Source organism: Stegostoma tigrinum, unplaced genomic scaffold (genome assembly GCF_030684315.1).
Source record: "Stegostoma tigrinum isolate sSteTig4 unplaced genomic scaffold, sSteTig4.hap1 scaffold_66, whole genome shotgun sequence".
NCBI lineage: Eukaryota > Metazoa > Chordata > Chondrichthyes > Orectolobiformes > Stegostomatidae > Stegostoma > Stegostoma tigrinum.
Window position 1 is genome coordinate 1899743 of NW_026728600.1, and position 16263 is coordinate 1916005.

Below are 16263 nucleotides of genomic sequence, written 5' to 3' on the forward strand. Positions count from 1 at the left end.
TGTTAGTGTGACATTTTATTCACAATACCAGCACCTTTAATTGAGCAGGGATCGGTAACATCTGTACAAACAGCCCAGAACCATGGTTCATTTGATAGTGAGAGTGACAGCAAAGTTCTTCAACTGTGGTTGTCTGTGAACTCGCTGGTGTGTTAACAGTTTGGATGACGATGAATCCCTTCCCACACTCAGAGCTCATGAAAGGTCTCTCCCCAGAGTGAACTCGCTGGTGTATCAGCGGGGAATTCAAATCAGCAAAGCCTTTCCCTCATGCAGAACAGGTCAATGGTCTCTCTCCAGTGTGACTCTGGTGGTCAGTTTCTAGCGGGGATGGATGAAGAAATTTCTTCCTGCAATCTGCACATTTCCACACTCTGTCTCCCAGTGTCACTGCACTGGTGTTCGGACATTTCAGGTGAATCTTCACAGACTCTTCAACACACACACCATGTGCATTTCTCCCCAATGTGAGTACTGCTTTTTCCTTCAATGTTCAAAATCCTGAGATAATTGGGTTGTGATAAACAAAGTGATCGTCAGACCTGGATGTGGACCTGTTTAAATTCTCCAACTGCAGACGATACTTTCAAACAGAAAGTTAAGTGTAGCGAGTGAGAAACCAGAAGGACACAGATTGTGAAACTGAGAAATTCTCTGGGCATGTGTGGAGTGATACTTGGGGAATATGCTGGATCACCATTAGAACAAATTCATTCATAAATATCCTCCAGGTAAGGGATCCAGTCAGTGTTTGCATAAAACTACCAAAAGAGAGAGGTGGGGGAGCCAGCGAGGAAGGACAGTCATCGTATAGATCTGTAACTCAACCTTTCGATCCCTCTGAAAGACTAAGAATAGTGCAGAAGTAAAATTGTGGAAATCTGAAATGAAAACAAAAAATGCTTCGTCAGCGTTGTACAGCACAAAACAATCCCTTTGGTCCCACTTGTCCACGCTGACTAGATATCCCAAATTAATCTAATCCCATTTGCAAACATTTGACCTATATTCTGCTACACCCTTCCTATTCACATACAACATTTAAAAGGTATCTGGATGGGTAACTGTACCAGCTTCCACCAGTTCCTCTGGCAGCTCATTCTACACAGGCACCACCCACTTTACCTTTAAAAAAAAAACAAATTCGCTGGAAAAGCTCAGCAGGCCTGTAGCATCTATTAAGGAGGAAAAAAAAGTTAACATTTCAGGACCGGTGACACTTCCTCAGAACCCGAAACTCTTCTCTCCTCCAAAGATGCTGCCAAACCTGCGAAGCTTTTCCAGCAAATTTGTTTTTTTTTTAAGATTTAAGGCATCTGCAGTTCTTTTGGTTCCCTTTTAAGACTTTCCCTTTCAGCTTAAGCCAATGTTATTAGTTCTAGTCTCCCCTAACCTGGGAAAACAATCTTGGCCATTCACCCTACGCCCACCATAATTTTAACAACCTCTATAAGGTCACCCCTCAGCCTTCAATGCTCCACGGAAAATAGACCCAGCATATTCAACTTCTCCCTACAGCTCAAAACTTCCACCTCTTGCAACATCCTTGTAAATCTTTTCTGCACCCTGCCAAGTTCAACAGCATCATTCCTATAGCAGGGAGACCAGAACTGAACACAGTATTCCAAAAGCAGCATAATCAATGCCTTGTTCAGCCGATAACATGACCTCCCAACTCCTACACTCAATGCACTGACCAATAAATGCAAGCATAGCAAATATCATCTTCACTACCTTCTGTACCTGCAATCCACCTTCAAGGAACTGTGCACATGCACCCCAAGGAGTCCCTGTTGCATAACAGTCCCCAGGGCCTCATCATTAACTGTTTAAGCCCTGTGCTGATTTGCATTACCATGATGCAATCGCTCACATTTATCTGAACTAAACTTATTTCTATCACTCCTTGGCCCATCAACCCATGTGATTACGTTCCCATTGTACTTGGGAAGTAAACGCCTTTGCTGTCTACTACAACAACAATTTTAGTGTCATCTGCAAACTTACTAACCATTCCTCCAATATTCATTCCACATGATTTGCATCAATGATTAAAAAAAGCAGTGGACCCAGCACCGATCCTTGCAGCACACTGCTGTTCATAATCATCTAGACTGAATCCGCTCCCCCCCGGCTGACCATGATCTTGTCTCCTACCTTCAAGCCAATTTTGTTTCAAATAGCTAACTCTCCCTGGGTTCCATTTGATCTAATCTTGCTCACCAATCTGTCATGTGGAGCTTTGGTGAATGCCTTGCTGAAGTCCATAATAGACAATGTCCACTGCTTTGCCTTCTTCAATCTTCTTTGTCACTTCTTCAAAAAACTCAATCAAGTTAGTGAGACAAGATTTCCTACTCGCAAAGCCATGTTGACTATCCCTAATCAGTCTTTGCTTCTCTAAACACATGCAAATCCTGTCCCTCAGAATCCCCTCCAGCAACTTACCCACCACTGACATCAGGCGCAATGGTCGATGGTCCCCTGGCTTTTCCTTAAAGAATGGCACCACATTAGCCACCCGGCCTTCTGGCACTTCACTAGTGTCAGTGATACAAATACCTCAGCAAGGGGCCAGCAATTACTTCCCAAGCTTCTCCCAGAGTTTGTGGGTAACACCTGATCAGGTGCCAGGAACCTATCCACCTTTATGCATTTTACGACATCCAGCACCTAGATCTCTGTAATATAGACACTTCTCACGACTCACTATTTATGTTTCCAAGCTCTCTCACTTCCATATCCTTCTCTGCAGTAAATACTAATGTGAAATACTCATTCACTATCTCAGCCTGCAGTTCCACACAGACAGCCTTGTTGATCTTTAAAGGGGCCCTATTTTCTCCCTAGTTGCTTTTTTGTCCCAAATGAAGTTTCAGAATCTCATGGGAATCCCCTCAACTTGATTTGCCAAAGATAGCTCATGTCTCCTTTTTGCCGTCCTGATTTCTCGAGTATACTCCTACTGCTCTTGTACTTCGAGGGATTGACCTAATTCCTGCTGTCAATACCCGACATGTGCTGCCACCTTTTTCTTGACCACAGCCTCAATTTCTCCAGTCAGCCAGTATCCCCGACATTTACCAGCCTTGCCCTTCACATGAACAGGAACATATTGTGTCTGGGCTCTCCTTATTTTAGTTTTGAAGACCTCCCACTTTCCAAGCATTCCTTGACCTGCATATTACCTCTCTCGATCATCTTTTGCAAGTTCTTGCCCAACAATGTCAAAGTTGGCCTTACTCCAATTTAGAATTTTGAAATGTATATTAAATAAATAAGTTTTATTTTAACCTGATCACATCTGCCTGCATCTGGCATATACTCCTCTAAACCTCTCTTGTCTATGTCCTAATTCAAATGTCTTTTAAACAACGTGACTGTACCTGTATCTGCCACTTCCTCTGAAAGTTTGTTCCACACATGGACAACTCCGTAAAAATAAAAGTTTCCCTCATGTCTTTTTAAATATGTCTTTCTCCTCTAGCCTTACACACATGTCCGCTTGTCTTGAAATCAGCCAACCTTGGGAATAAACCCTTGCAATTTGCATAATCTGTGCCCTCATGATTTCATGAACCTCTAAGGCCACTCGTTAACCCATTATGCTGCAGTGAGAAAAGTGCCAGCTTTGGCCGTCTATTTGATAATCAAGCCCTCCATTCCTGGCAACATCCCAGCAAGTCTATTCTGAACTGTCTCCAGTTTAATAATAATGTCCTTCCTGTAACAGGGTGACCAGAGCTGCACACAATACCTCAAATGAAGCCAAAACAATGTCTTGTACAACCTCAACGTAACATCCCAACTCTGAGACTCTGAGGTCTGAGCAATGAAAGCAAGTGAGCTGAACAACTTATTAATCACTCTGTCTACTTGTCTACATAAACTTCAAAGAATCATGCACTTGAATCTCAGCATTTCTCTGTTCCACAACACTACCCTGGGTGCAACCATCAATTGTGCAAGTCCTACCCTGTTCATTTTACCGAAATACAATGTCTCACATTTATTCAAATTGAACTTCATCCTCCACTCCTCAACCCATTGACATAATTGATCAAGATCTTGCTGTCATCTTCGATAACCTTCACTGACCACTATACCAACATTTCATACCACTAATTCTAGCATCATCTGCAAACTGACTAATCTTGTCCCTTAAATTCTCATCCAAATCATTAATATAAATGAGAAACAAAAGTGGCCCCTGCACCGATTGCTGTGGAACACACTGGTCACAGAACTCCACTCTGAAAAATCCTCCAGCACCACGGTCTCTCCTCCAACTGAGCCAATTCCGCTTCCAATTAGCAAGCTCTTCCTGAATCACATGTGATCTAACTTTATGCATCAGCCTACCATGTGGAATCGTGTCAAAGGCTTCACTCTCACTCTGGGAGGTGCTGCAAAACTGAAACAATTCCCCCACCATTTGCCCATCATTCCTTGAAAAGTTAAATCCCAACTCTCTTTTGAGAATAACTGCTAAATCTGCATCCAGCTGCCATTCAGACTGTTCCAGATCCTGGGAACTTGCTGAGTCAAACACTCTTCACATTTTCACTCTGCATTTTTTGCCAATTATCTGAATGTTGTACTCCACGGTTACCAAACATTGCTACAATGGAGAATTACCTGAGCTTCTGTTCATTCTCTCCAAACCAGAGACCCATCAATTTTAATTTACTTATGGGATGTGGCCTTTGCTGCACAGGCTAATATTGATTTCCACTTTTATTCGATTTGGAGAAAGTGATACTTTCTATTACTGCTGCACTCCATCTGCTGTAAGTACACCACTGTGCTGTTATAATGATAATCCACCCTGGAGCCTCACTACCCTCCCCACTGCAGGAATCATACCTCAGACCTCACTACCCTCCAGATCATGCCCTCAAGCCTCACTACCTCCATTGTTGCAGGCATCATTCTCGAGCCTCAACACCCTTCACATCTGTGGAATCCCTCTCCAGCCTCATGACCTGCCTATCGTTGGAATCCCTCTCCAGCCTCAACTCACACCATCTATCTAGATTCCTCCAGTCTCACAGACGACCTTATCTGTCATCTCCTCCAGCCCACAAACTTCTTTAGCTCTATAATTGTCTTTACCGTCACAAACCTCCCTTTGTCTGGTCTCCTCCAGCCTCACAATCTTCCCCATTTCTGTAATCTCCTCCAAGCTCACTTTTCTCTATTTTTGTAGTCTTCTCCAGTCTCAGAACCCTTCCTGTCTCTCATATCATCCAGCCTCACAGATCGATGATACAAGAACGATATTTCTTTCCTCTAATACAATCCTTATTTTTATTCATCCACATGATGGCGGCACTTTCAATTTCCTGGGCTTCAGGCCCCAGAATTGAAGTCAACCGCTTTACCTCTATACCTCACTTTTCTCCCGAAAACACTGACCAATCATGAGTCATTTATTCTAATATCTCATTTTCTGAAATGACTTGAAATATTGCTGGGCATCTTCCTAAGTGAAGAGTCTCGGAGGTCTACAGTACAGAAAAAGGCTTTGTGGCCCATCCAGCCTGGGCTGGTTAAAAACCACACCTTAACTATTCTAATCTAATTTTCCAGCACTTGGCCCATAGACTTGTCTGCGTTGGCATCACAAGTGGGCAGCTAAATATGCCTTAAACGCTATGAGGATCTCTGTGCCTACCACCCTCACAAACAGTGAGGTTCAGTGCCATTGTCACAGCATGATGACATCACAGACAGGAACAGAGACGAGCTGAGTCTGTGCAAACCAAAGATCCCCCACACACCGTGAAGGATGGGAGGGTCCCTGATAGGGGGCAGAGGAGATTTAACAGAATGGTTTGTCGGAAGAGGGTTTTTAGTTGCATGGATAGGGTTTTTTTTTTAAAGTTATAAATTCACGTGACTTAGGTATTGCTGGTACATATTGAGAATATCCATCTACAATAAATGGACTCTCCTTCTCAACCTCTCTCCTCGCCTGGGGTGCAGTAATCTTCAGGTTAATCTAGCCCTGTGGTCAGGTAGGATAATGGTGATTTTACCTTAGGCACAGTGATGCCACTTTGCCTCAGTGTTGTAGAGGGGAATGGTGAATGTGGTGGATGGGACACCACTCCGACACTGCTTCATCTGGAGGATGTTAACTTCCTTTAATATTGTTGGGGCTGTACTCATGCAGGGAAGTGGAAATGAAAAGTGGATGAGTGCCTTACACACAAGAAGCAAACTGTCATTGGGTAATCAGGTGCTTGGGGAAACGGAGATTGATCTCCTTGTAACAAAGGATTTTGAGGGGACCTTTGATAGGAGGTGTTTACAAAAGATAAACATTAGAATGGTAAAACGTACACTCAGCTGGCCATAAAAAAGGACTACAGGACATATATTGAAAGTTGCAGAAAAGATCTATTGAGAGAATGGAGTAATAAGAGAGAAATTTTACATGGCAAATGGGAATGAGCAGGAACACAATACTCACACACAATGCGAATATCCAGGTCCTGATTGAATTGAGTAATTCTGTCAGAGTTTGGTGTTACAATTATTGAGCTTCCTACCTGAAAGTCCACTTGTAATATCCTGTAACACAAATTCATAAAATCCATCACTGTCAGAGTAGAAATCCACAACATCCCCTCCTCCTGGCCGAGGATAACTGTGCATTGTTCCTGCTGCACATTATTCCTTGTGGGAGTCAGCAGCTGATTCGAGGGATTTCTATTTGGGTTTCTAGGAATTTCCACATTGGGGTTTCATGTCACTGCACAGAACAACAGGTGTTTGACACAAGGCAAAGAATGGCCAAGATTTAGTGAGATGCAGGCAGCAGGATTTGCTTCCTTTTCTTTCCTTCTGTGCTGCTGCACTGCCACAATGAGACATCAGCTTTTCCGGCCCAATGCAACTTGATGAACAAGTTGTCTCGATTCTGAGAAATGGGCAGTAAGCTTTTCCCAGTCATTTGAAAAAACGCCCCTTAAAAAGGCAGCAATTACATATGTGTCATGTTGCCCAGTGCTCCCAACAAAAAGATGAGAAGAATGAGGGAGGATCTCATAAAAAGGGATAACAGTCAAGTTCCATGAGGGTTAGAGTTTATGGGGAGACATTGATAAATGGGCGACAAGTCGGCAAATGGAGTATAATATGGGAAAACGTGAAGTTGTTTATTTTTTGAGGAGATGACCAAAGAACAGTGTTATTTAAAAATGTAAAAACTGTGGAAAACTGCAACACAAAAGGGATTCAGGAATAATTGTGCAGGAAGCATGAAGCGAGCACACAGTTGCAACAGGTAATCGGGAAGGGTCATGGGATGTTATCCTTATGTCAAGGTGTTTGTAGTATAAGTGTTTGGAATACATGTCCTAGGACATATATACAACTTGCTGGCAAGACCACATCTGGAAGAATGTGAGCAGCTTTTTTGGTCCACTTAATCGAGCAAGTATATCACTTCACTGGAGGCATTTCAAAGAAGATGAACTAAGATGATCATTGGTTTGGAGGGATTATGTTTTAAGATAAGACTAAACAGGTCTGGAATATACTAACTAGATTTTTTTGAAGAATGAGAGATGTTCTAATTAAAAATAGAGGATTCTCAAGGGAGTTGACAGGATAAATGCTGAGGGAATATTTCTCATTGTGGGAGCAGATTCTTGATAAGGCAGAGGAGAGGGTTCTCTTTTGGAATTGTCAAGCTTAAGGCAACACAGACATGGGTAAGAGGTTTCAGTCGCGAATGAGCTGGAGTGAGGTGGAGAGAAGGAGCATTTTAGAGATTGAAATTTCTGGCATTTGTGATTGAAATGTACGGTAAGATGTTCATCTTGAGACCAGATATGACAGCATTATTGAGAAGGGTGCAGTTCAGCCTCAGACAGTTCCCAATGAGAGGGATGGATTCAGTACAATAGTAAGGAAAAATAATTTGTTATAATAACTGAAGGCAATGTGTTTAACTATCACAAAGTGTCATTGGAGGAAATTTCAGCTAATCAAGTATTTTAAGCATGATAAGCAGTTTTATAATTGAGTAACAGTGGAGCAAAGTGATGGAGACGAGTTAGATCTGAACATTGTAGAATACATGTGAAAGTTAACACAGTGCTTGTGGAAGATCTCACCTCCTGGAAGTATGTTGGTGAGAAACAGCATGGGCCAAGGATAGATCCTTGAGGGACATTTACTACATGGATTTCAGACAGGAAAGAGAGATGGAGTGGGATTTTCCAATGATGGTGAGGTCGAACATTGGTTTTAAACAGAATGGGTGAGAAGGACATAACCAGAAAAGAGAAACAGACAGAACAAGTAACAATATCTGTGAATTGGCATGGGGGGAAGAGGCAGGGAGGAGGAGGAGAAATAAGAGTTGGAATATTTGTAGTTTAGTGAGAATAGGGCAAAGGGTTAAGATAAGCTCTGATAAGGCTTGACATGAAACTGGACAAAGATGCAAGTTTAAGCCTAAAGCGAGGAGCAACATGCCAGGCAATTTGGTTTGGTGGGCTTGTGGAAGAGAGGGAAGCAGCAGAGGCAGCTGATTGGATTGTCTCAATCTTAGTGAAATAGAAACTGCATGTGTCTCCTTCACTTGCCGTTGGAGGGGAGGATGGAGGAGACAGGATGGTGGACAGTGTTTTGCAAAGAAACCATGCCTGTGTTAGTGATATTTAAAAATGAGTGAACAAACCTGATGACTAACTTTTATCCAGAATGTTAAAATGTACAACAGAAGTCCAGGTTCAAATCCTATCTCAGCAGATGGTGGAATTTGAATTCAATAAAAAAAACTGGAAGAATCAACTGGTTGCCATGGCAACGATTGCTGATGACAGAGTGAAAAAAAAATCTAATGTCCTTTGGGGAAAGAAATTTGCCAACCTCAGCAAGCCACTCAGTTGCAAATCACTGCAAAGTTTCAACAAAGGAATGAAGCTGGGTGGCCCATTTGGCATCTACCAGGGAACTAGGAAAGACAACTGCAGAATCAGCCCTATCGGCCCCCCAAACTCCTGCTTAATAATATCTGGGGGCTGGTGGCAAAATTTGGAGAGCTGCTTCGAAGACGAGTCAAGGAACAGTGTCAGACTCATGGAAACATACCTGGCAAACAATGACACACACCACTATCATTGTCCTTAGTGAAGCCCTGTCCCAGCAGACGTGACAGCACAGTGGTATTCTGACCAGATTATTTGACCTGGGAGTACTCAACATTGACTCTGACGCCTGGAAGTATCACGGCTCCTGCTGATTACCATGTACCATCCTCCCTTGGTTGATAAATCAGCAGTAGTATTATCGCTAGATTATTAATCCAGAGACCCAGAAAACATTCTGGGGACCTGGGTTCGCATCTTGCCACGGCAGATGGTGAAACATGAATTAAATAATGATCTGGAACTAAGATTCTAATGATGACCATGAAACCATTGCCAATTATCAGGAAAGACCCATCTGGTTCACTTATGTCCTTTCCGGAAATGTGCCATCCTTACCTGGTCTGGATGACATGTGCCTCCAAACCCATAGTGATGTGCTTCACTCTTAACTACCTTCCAGGTAATAAACGCTGGTCCAGCCAGCGATTTCCACATCCCAAGAGTGAATTTTAAGAAACAAAAAACTCTATCATGTTGAACAGCACTTGGAGGAAACACTGCGAGTGTGAATAGCACTAAATGTACTCAATGTCCACATCAGGAGTAGTTTGCAGGAGGATTACCAATTAGGCTAGTCGAGTCCTAAAGGACAAAGCTGCTTGGCTGGGACTGCAGCAGGTGCTGACGCACCAAACGGGGAAAATATAGCTGAACTCATCATCACCAATTTCCCAGCTGCAGAGGCATCTGTCCATGACAGGAATGTTAACAGCAACCACCGCACAGTCCTGTGGAGACAAAGCCTCATTTTAAACTTGATAATACCCCCCATTGCGTTGGGTGGCACTAACTTCGGCTAAAAGGGACAGACTTGGAACAGACACAGGACCTCAAAACCAGATATCTATGAGGCTTTGAGAGAGACTGCAACAGTAGCAGACCTTCTCCAGCACAATCTGTAACCTCACTGCCCAGCATATCCTACAGACAGCCATTGCCATTGATCCAGGGGACCAACACTGGTTGAATGGAGAGTATTGGAGGGCATGCCAAGGGCAGCACCAGGCATACCTAAATATAAGGTGCCAACCTGGTAAAACCACCAAACAGGACTATCTGCATGCCAAATAGCATAAGCAGCAAGAGTTAGAGCTAAGCCACCCCATAACCAATAGATCAGATGCAAGCTCCGCAGTTCTGCCACACCCAGTCGTGAACGGTGATGGACAATTAAACAACTCACTGGAGGAAGCATGCCAAAAATCCCCATCTTTACCCGACACAGGAGCCCAACCTATCCATGCAAAAGACAAGTCTGCAGCAATCTTCAGCCAGAAGTGCCAACTGGATGATCCATCTTAGCCTTCTCCAGAGGTCCCCAAAGTCAGAGATGTGAGTTTTCATCCAATTTGATTCATTTCACATAATATTAAAGAAATGAATGAACAGTGCAAAGGTTATGGGCCCTGGCAACACTCTGGCAATAGTAGCGATGACTAGTGCTCTAGAGCTTGCTAGCATCCAAGCCAAAATATTTCAGTCCTGCTACGGCGCTGGCATCTACTAACAATTTGGGAAACTGCCCAGGTCTGTTCAGCACAAAAACACTGAAAATTGAACCTGACCAATTTCCCCTCAAGCAGTCTACTCTCTATCATCAGTAAAGTGATGGAAGGCGTCGTCGACAGCGTCGTAAGCAGCACTTACTCAGCGGTAACCTGCTCAGTGACACCCAGCTTGGGCCATGGTGGGCACTCGGTTCCTGATCTTATTACAGACTTGATCCGCAAATTCACAAACAGCTGAATTCCTGAGGTGAGGTGAGGGTAAACAGCAGAGCCCTGCACAAAAACCACTTACTTCCACTTCAGTGACAATGACTGACAGTGACACCTTAGTTTCAGCTCATCTGCTGAACCTCTCATCTATCCCTGTGTTATCTCTAGGCTTAACGATCCAAATTTACTGTCAGTCGGCCTCCCACATTCAACATCCCTGCAACCTCAAGAATACCTAAAATTCTGCTGCACAAAAGTTCATTTGTCCCAAGACCTGTTCACCATCACTGCTGTGCTCCCTGGCCCACAAAGGCTCCTATTTATAAACAACAATTTAAAATTCTCACCCTTGATTTAATTCCTGGCTGTGATGAGCTCTATCTCCCTGCACCAAACAACCTTCAAGACTTTGATAACTCATTTAGTTCCAGACTCCAACAATGCGTTTAATCATCCCTTCACTATTGGAGGCTGTTTCTACAGTTGGCAGAAAACGTGATCTGGAATTCCCCTGATAAACCTCTTAGGTTTGCTTTCCTTGAGAGAGTCAGGAAAACCTGTAGATTTGGTAACTTTTTGGTCACCTGACCTAATATGGCCTTACGTCAAAAGTTTGTTGATAATATTTTTGTGAAATTATAAAAGATGATTAAAATACAAATAGTTTGTTGATTTGAACATACACCATTAGCTCTTCGGTATCGCTAGATGAATGATCTGTAACTTCTCTCACAATGCTCCATTTGAGCACCTTTATCATACAAACTGCAGCAGCACACGAAAGTTAAACATCACCTTCCCCACAGGTAACAGGGCTTTGGCAACGATCGCTGGTATCTGTGGAAGGAGAAACACACAGTAAATGTTGCAGAAGTGCAAAATGAATGACACAGATAAAAACGCTGTTGAATTTGGGGTCTGAAATGGAAGAAAAATACACTCTCTTTCTGGGAAAATATTTCCTGACTGTGAAAGATACCATTCAAAAATTAATCTGATAAGAGAGCAGCACATGGTCAGGGGGTGGGCAGCAGTGGAAAATTTATTTCCAAAAAAGGTACAAGGAAATTACAGTAAAATACTACAGAGATCAAATCTATCCATCATTAGAGACTGAAGAGATTAGACACCGACAAAGGTGATCAGGGAGCACAGAAGTGAGCAAGAGCAGTGTGAGCTGCTATGATCCAACAGTCTGGGAAAGAAATCCATAAGAAACAAACATTTCTCTTGGATAAGAGATAATAGGAACTGCAGATGCTGGAGAATCCAAGATAACAAGGTCTGGAGCTGGATGAACACAGCAGGCCAAGGAGCATCTTAGGAGCAGGAAAGCTGACATTTCGGGCCTGGACACTTCATCAGAAATGGGGGAGGGGAAGAGGATTCTGAACTAAATAGGGAGAGAGGGGGAGACAGATCAAAGATGGAGAGAAAAGATATTTGGAGACGAGACAGGCAAGTTAAAGAGGCGGGCATGGAGCAGGTAAAGATGAGTATAGTTGGGGAGGTAGGGAGGTGATAGGTCAGTCCAGGGAGGACAGACAGGTCAAGGGGGTGGGATGAAGTTAGTAAGCAGGAAATATGGGTGCAGCTTGAGGTGGGAGGAGGCGATAGGAGAGAGGAAGAACAGGTTAGGGAGGCAGGGACAAGCTGGGCTAGTTTTGGGATGCAGTTGGGGGAGGGGAGATTTCGAAGCTTCTGAAATCCACATTGACACCATTGGGCGGCAGGGTTCCCAGGCAGAATATGCGTTGCTGTTTCTGCAACCCTTGGGTGGCATCATTGTGGCACTGCAGGTGGCCCAGGATGGACATGTCATCTGAGGAATGGGACAGGGAGTTGAAATGGTTCGCGACTGGGAGGTGCAGTTGTTTCTTGCGAGCTGAGCGTAGGTGTTCTGCAAAGCAGTCCCCAAGCCTCTGCTTGGTTTCCGCAATGTAGAGGAGGCCACAACGGGTACAGGGGATGCAGTATACCACATTAGCAGATGTGCAGGTGAACATCTGCTCGATGTAGAAAGTCTTCTTGGGGCCTGGGATGGGGGGGGGGGGTAGAAGAGGGATGAGGTGTGGAGGCAAGTGTAGCACTTCCTTTGGTTGCAGGGGAAGGTGCCAGGAGTGGTGGGGTTGGAGGGCAGTGTGGAACGGACAAGGGAGTCACGGAGAGACTGGTCTCTGCGGAAGGCAAGCAAGGGTGGGGAGGGAAAAATGTCTTTGATGGTGAGGTCGGATTGCTGATGGCGGAAGTGTCAGAGGATGACGTGTTCGATCCGGAGATTGGTGGAGTGGTATGTGAGGATGAGGGGGATTCTTTTTCAGTTGTTATTGCAGGGACAGGGTGCGAGGGAGGAGTTGTAGAAAAATGCAGGAGACACGGTCAAGGGTGTTCTTGACCACTGCAGTGGGGAGGTAGGGAGTGGAGTTGCGGTCCTTGAAAAACAAGGACATCATAGATGTACGGGAGTGGAATCCTGGGAGCAGATGCGGCAGAGGTGAAGCAATTGGGAATAGGAGATGGCATTTTTGCAGGACGGTGGGTGGGTGTGAGATGTTTATGTGATAACATCCCATTAATTTAAAGAAGTATAGAAATCAAAGTCTTTCATCTGCATTTGATTCCTATACAGAGACTTCGATTTATAGAAGTAAAGTCTTTTATCTACTCACATCGGTATGCAGGCACTGCCCTGAAGCTTCCTGCCCAGCTAGGAATTCAGTGTAAAGCTTTTGTAACTCATTTTCTTCTCACACATCGGTATGCAGACACTGTCTTAAGTTTCCTGACTGAACTGAAATTAGAATCAATCTGTATCAAATAGGGTTAGGTGGGGAAAATTTGTAAAGGTGTGAAACCGCTAAAGTATGTAACTTCTGTCGCTGCCTAAGGGGCCAGGGCACTGACTTTGTCCTAGCCAGACACACTAGCAACTTGAAATACAATCTGTCCCAGACAACAACTCAAAATCGCCTCCTGCCATTAGCAGCTACTTCACAAGCAATCAAAACTATATCCTGGTCTTTTATGTTGTTGATGTAATAATTGCTTGGTATCCTGTTTTTGTCTGTTGTAGTAATTGTTTTATGTATGATGCCATTGTAAATTTTGAAATCATTTTCTGCATCATGTTTTTTGTAAAGTATAAAAAGCAGGGACTGTCCAGGGAGAACTCCTTGTGAGACTCTGCACTGTGTGCCGGGTTGATTACAGTGATTCTTCACAGCTTGTACTTGCTTGGTAAGAAAATGATTGGTGTTTTTCTAAACAGGTCAGTGTCTTGTTATTGCAGCACGTCCGTGAGGGTCTCCGAAAACAAACTTGACAGGTGGGAGGAGGTGTATTCTAGCTAGCTATGGGAGTCAGTGGGCTTGAAATATATATCAGTTTTGAGATTGTTCCCCAAGATGGAAACAGAGGACCAGGAAGGTGAGAGAGGTGGTTAGAGATGGTCCAGGTGAACTTAAGGTTGGGGTGGAAGGTGTTGGTGAAGTGGGCGAACTGTTCGAGCTCCTCATAGGAGCACGAGGCAGCGCCGATACAGTCATCCATGTACTGGAGGAGGAGGTACAGAAGAGGGATTGTTCCAAAGAGGCAGGCAAAGCTTGGGCCCATGCAGGTACCCATGGCCACCCCCTTTGTCTGTAGGCAGTGGGACGAGTTCACCGAAGCACATAATGGGGTCAGTGGAGGGGAACTGGTCAGACCTGCAGGACAGGAAATAGCGTAGGGCTTTTAGGCCATCTGTATGGGGAATGCAGGTGCTAATGTGGTATACTGCATCAGCTGTTCCCATTGTGGCCTCAGCTACATCAGGGAAACCAAGCAGAGGCTTAGGGACCGCTTTACAGAACACCTCCACTCAGTTTGCAATGAACAATTGCTCATCCCCACCTCCCTAACCTGCTCTTCCTCTCACCTATCCCCTCCTCCCATCTCAAGCCACATCCCCATTACCTACCTGCTAACCTCATCCCACCCCTTTGACTTGTTGGTCCTCCATAGACTGACCTATCCCCTCCCCACCTACACTCACCTTTACCTGCTACATCCCCACCTCTTTAACTTGTCTGTCTCCTCTCCACTTGTCTCCCCGTCTCTCCCTGTTTATTTCAGTATCGCCTTCCCCTCCCCCATTTCTGAAGGGTGTGGGCCCAAATACGTCAGTTTTCCTGTTTCTCTGATGCTGGCTGTCCTGTCGTGTTCCTCCAGCTTCACCCCGGCCCTTTTAAAGTTTCAAAGCTGTCGCGCGTGCGCCCCGCGGATCATTGCCCCCAATAAAGATGGTGACGGTCACACGGGCCTATCGCCATCTGAGGCGTTGATTTGTTTTCTGCAAACGTGAGTCTGGGAGTTTCAAATGCGTGTGTTTTCCGACGTACACTAACTGTTTGTAAAACTTCCAAACCCATACGAATATCACTTCCCTCCAGCTTTCTGCCGGTTTGCTTTCTTTACCGCGGCCTGCTCTTACCTCAATTGCACAAATCTTGGTCTCAGCGAAGGATCTAGACCCTCTGATGCTGCTTGGCCTGCTGTGTACATCCAGCTGCACATCGTGTTATCTTGGATTCTCCGGCATCTGCAGTTCCGGTTATCTCAGCGACTCTGGACCGCTGTCGTGGGTGATCACGCGGTTTGGTTTTCACTGATCCCGCCCTCCCTTCATTCCGATTGGGCGACATCCGCCCGGTCATGCACGGCACATCTGTGCTCCTATTGGTCGCGCACTGACATCAATCAGCCAGACTTCACTGTGAGCTGGAGCATGCGCAGTGCTTTGTGTTATTGTCAGAAGCAGATGATCGTCGTCGCAATGTTGCATTTTGAGACAAATGAGACTGAGAACTGGATGAGAAAGATTGTTACATTAGCGATTGTGTTATTGTTAGAAGCAAATGATCGTCGTCGCAATGTTGCATTTTGAGACAAATGACACTGAGAACTGGATGAGAAAGATTGTTACATTAGCGATCCTGGGGTTTTAATAAGTCGCTCTGAGGAAGGGGCACTGCACCCGAAACGTTAACTCCGTCTTTTTACCTTCACAGATGCTGCCAGACCTGCTGAGCTTTTCCAGCAACTTTGTTTTTGTTCCTGATTTACAACATCCCAGTTCTTTTGTTATTTTTTAATAAGTCGCGATTGAAAAGGCTTCCGGCAGCTCAAAGCTAAAGGTACTCTTGATACCGCTCTGTCAGCGAATAGAGAAATAGCGGTGAAATAAAGGGAATAAATACAGGTCTAGCAGTCCTCAGGTAAGATGGAAAGAGAATAATTATGAATATGAAGAACATCACGTGGTGAAGTGAGGTGAGTGTTGTTTTAATGAACTGTGATTGGGCAGAGAGGGAGGAAAATCAAAAAAGAACAAGCAG

The 16263-nt window shown here is 44.4% G+C and overlaps 1 long non-coding RNA gene across 1 annotated transcript; it reads right to left on the reverse strand.

Annotated features, from left to right (window-relative positions):
• LOC132209099 (uncharacterized) lies at positions 1-15541 on the reverse strand. Its single transcript, XR_009445203.1, has 4 exons — positions 15360-15541; positions 11572-11725; positions 6479-6579; positions 1-881 (listed from the first exon to the last, which is right to left on the reverse strand). It is a non-coding gene; the product is annotated as an uncharacterized LOC132209099 (long non-coding RNA).
• Positions 15542-16263: the final 722 nt, after the last annotated feature.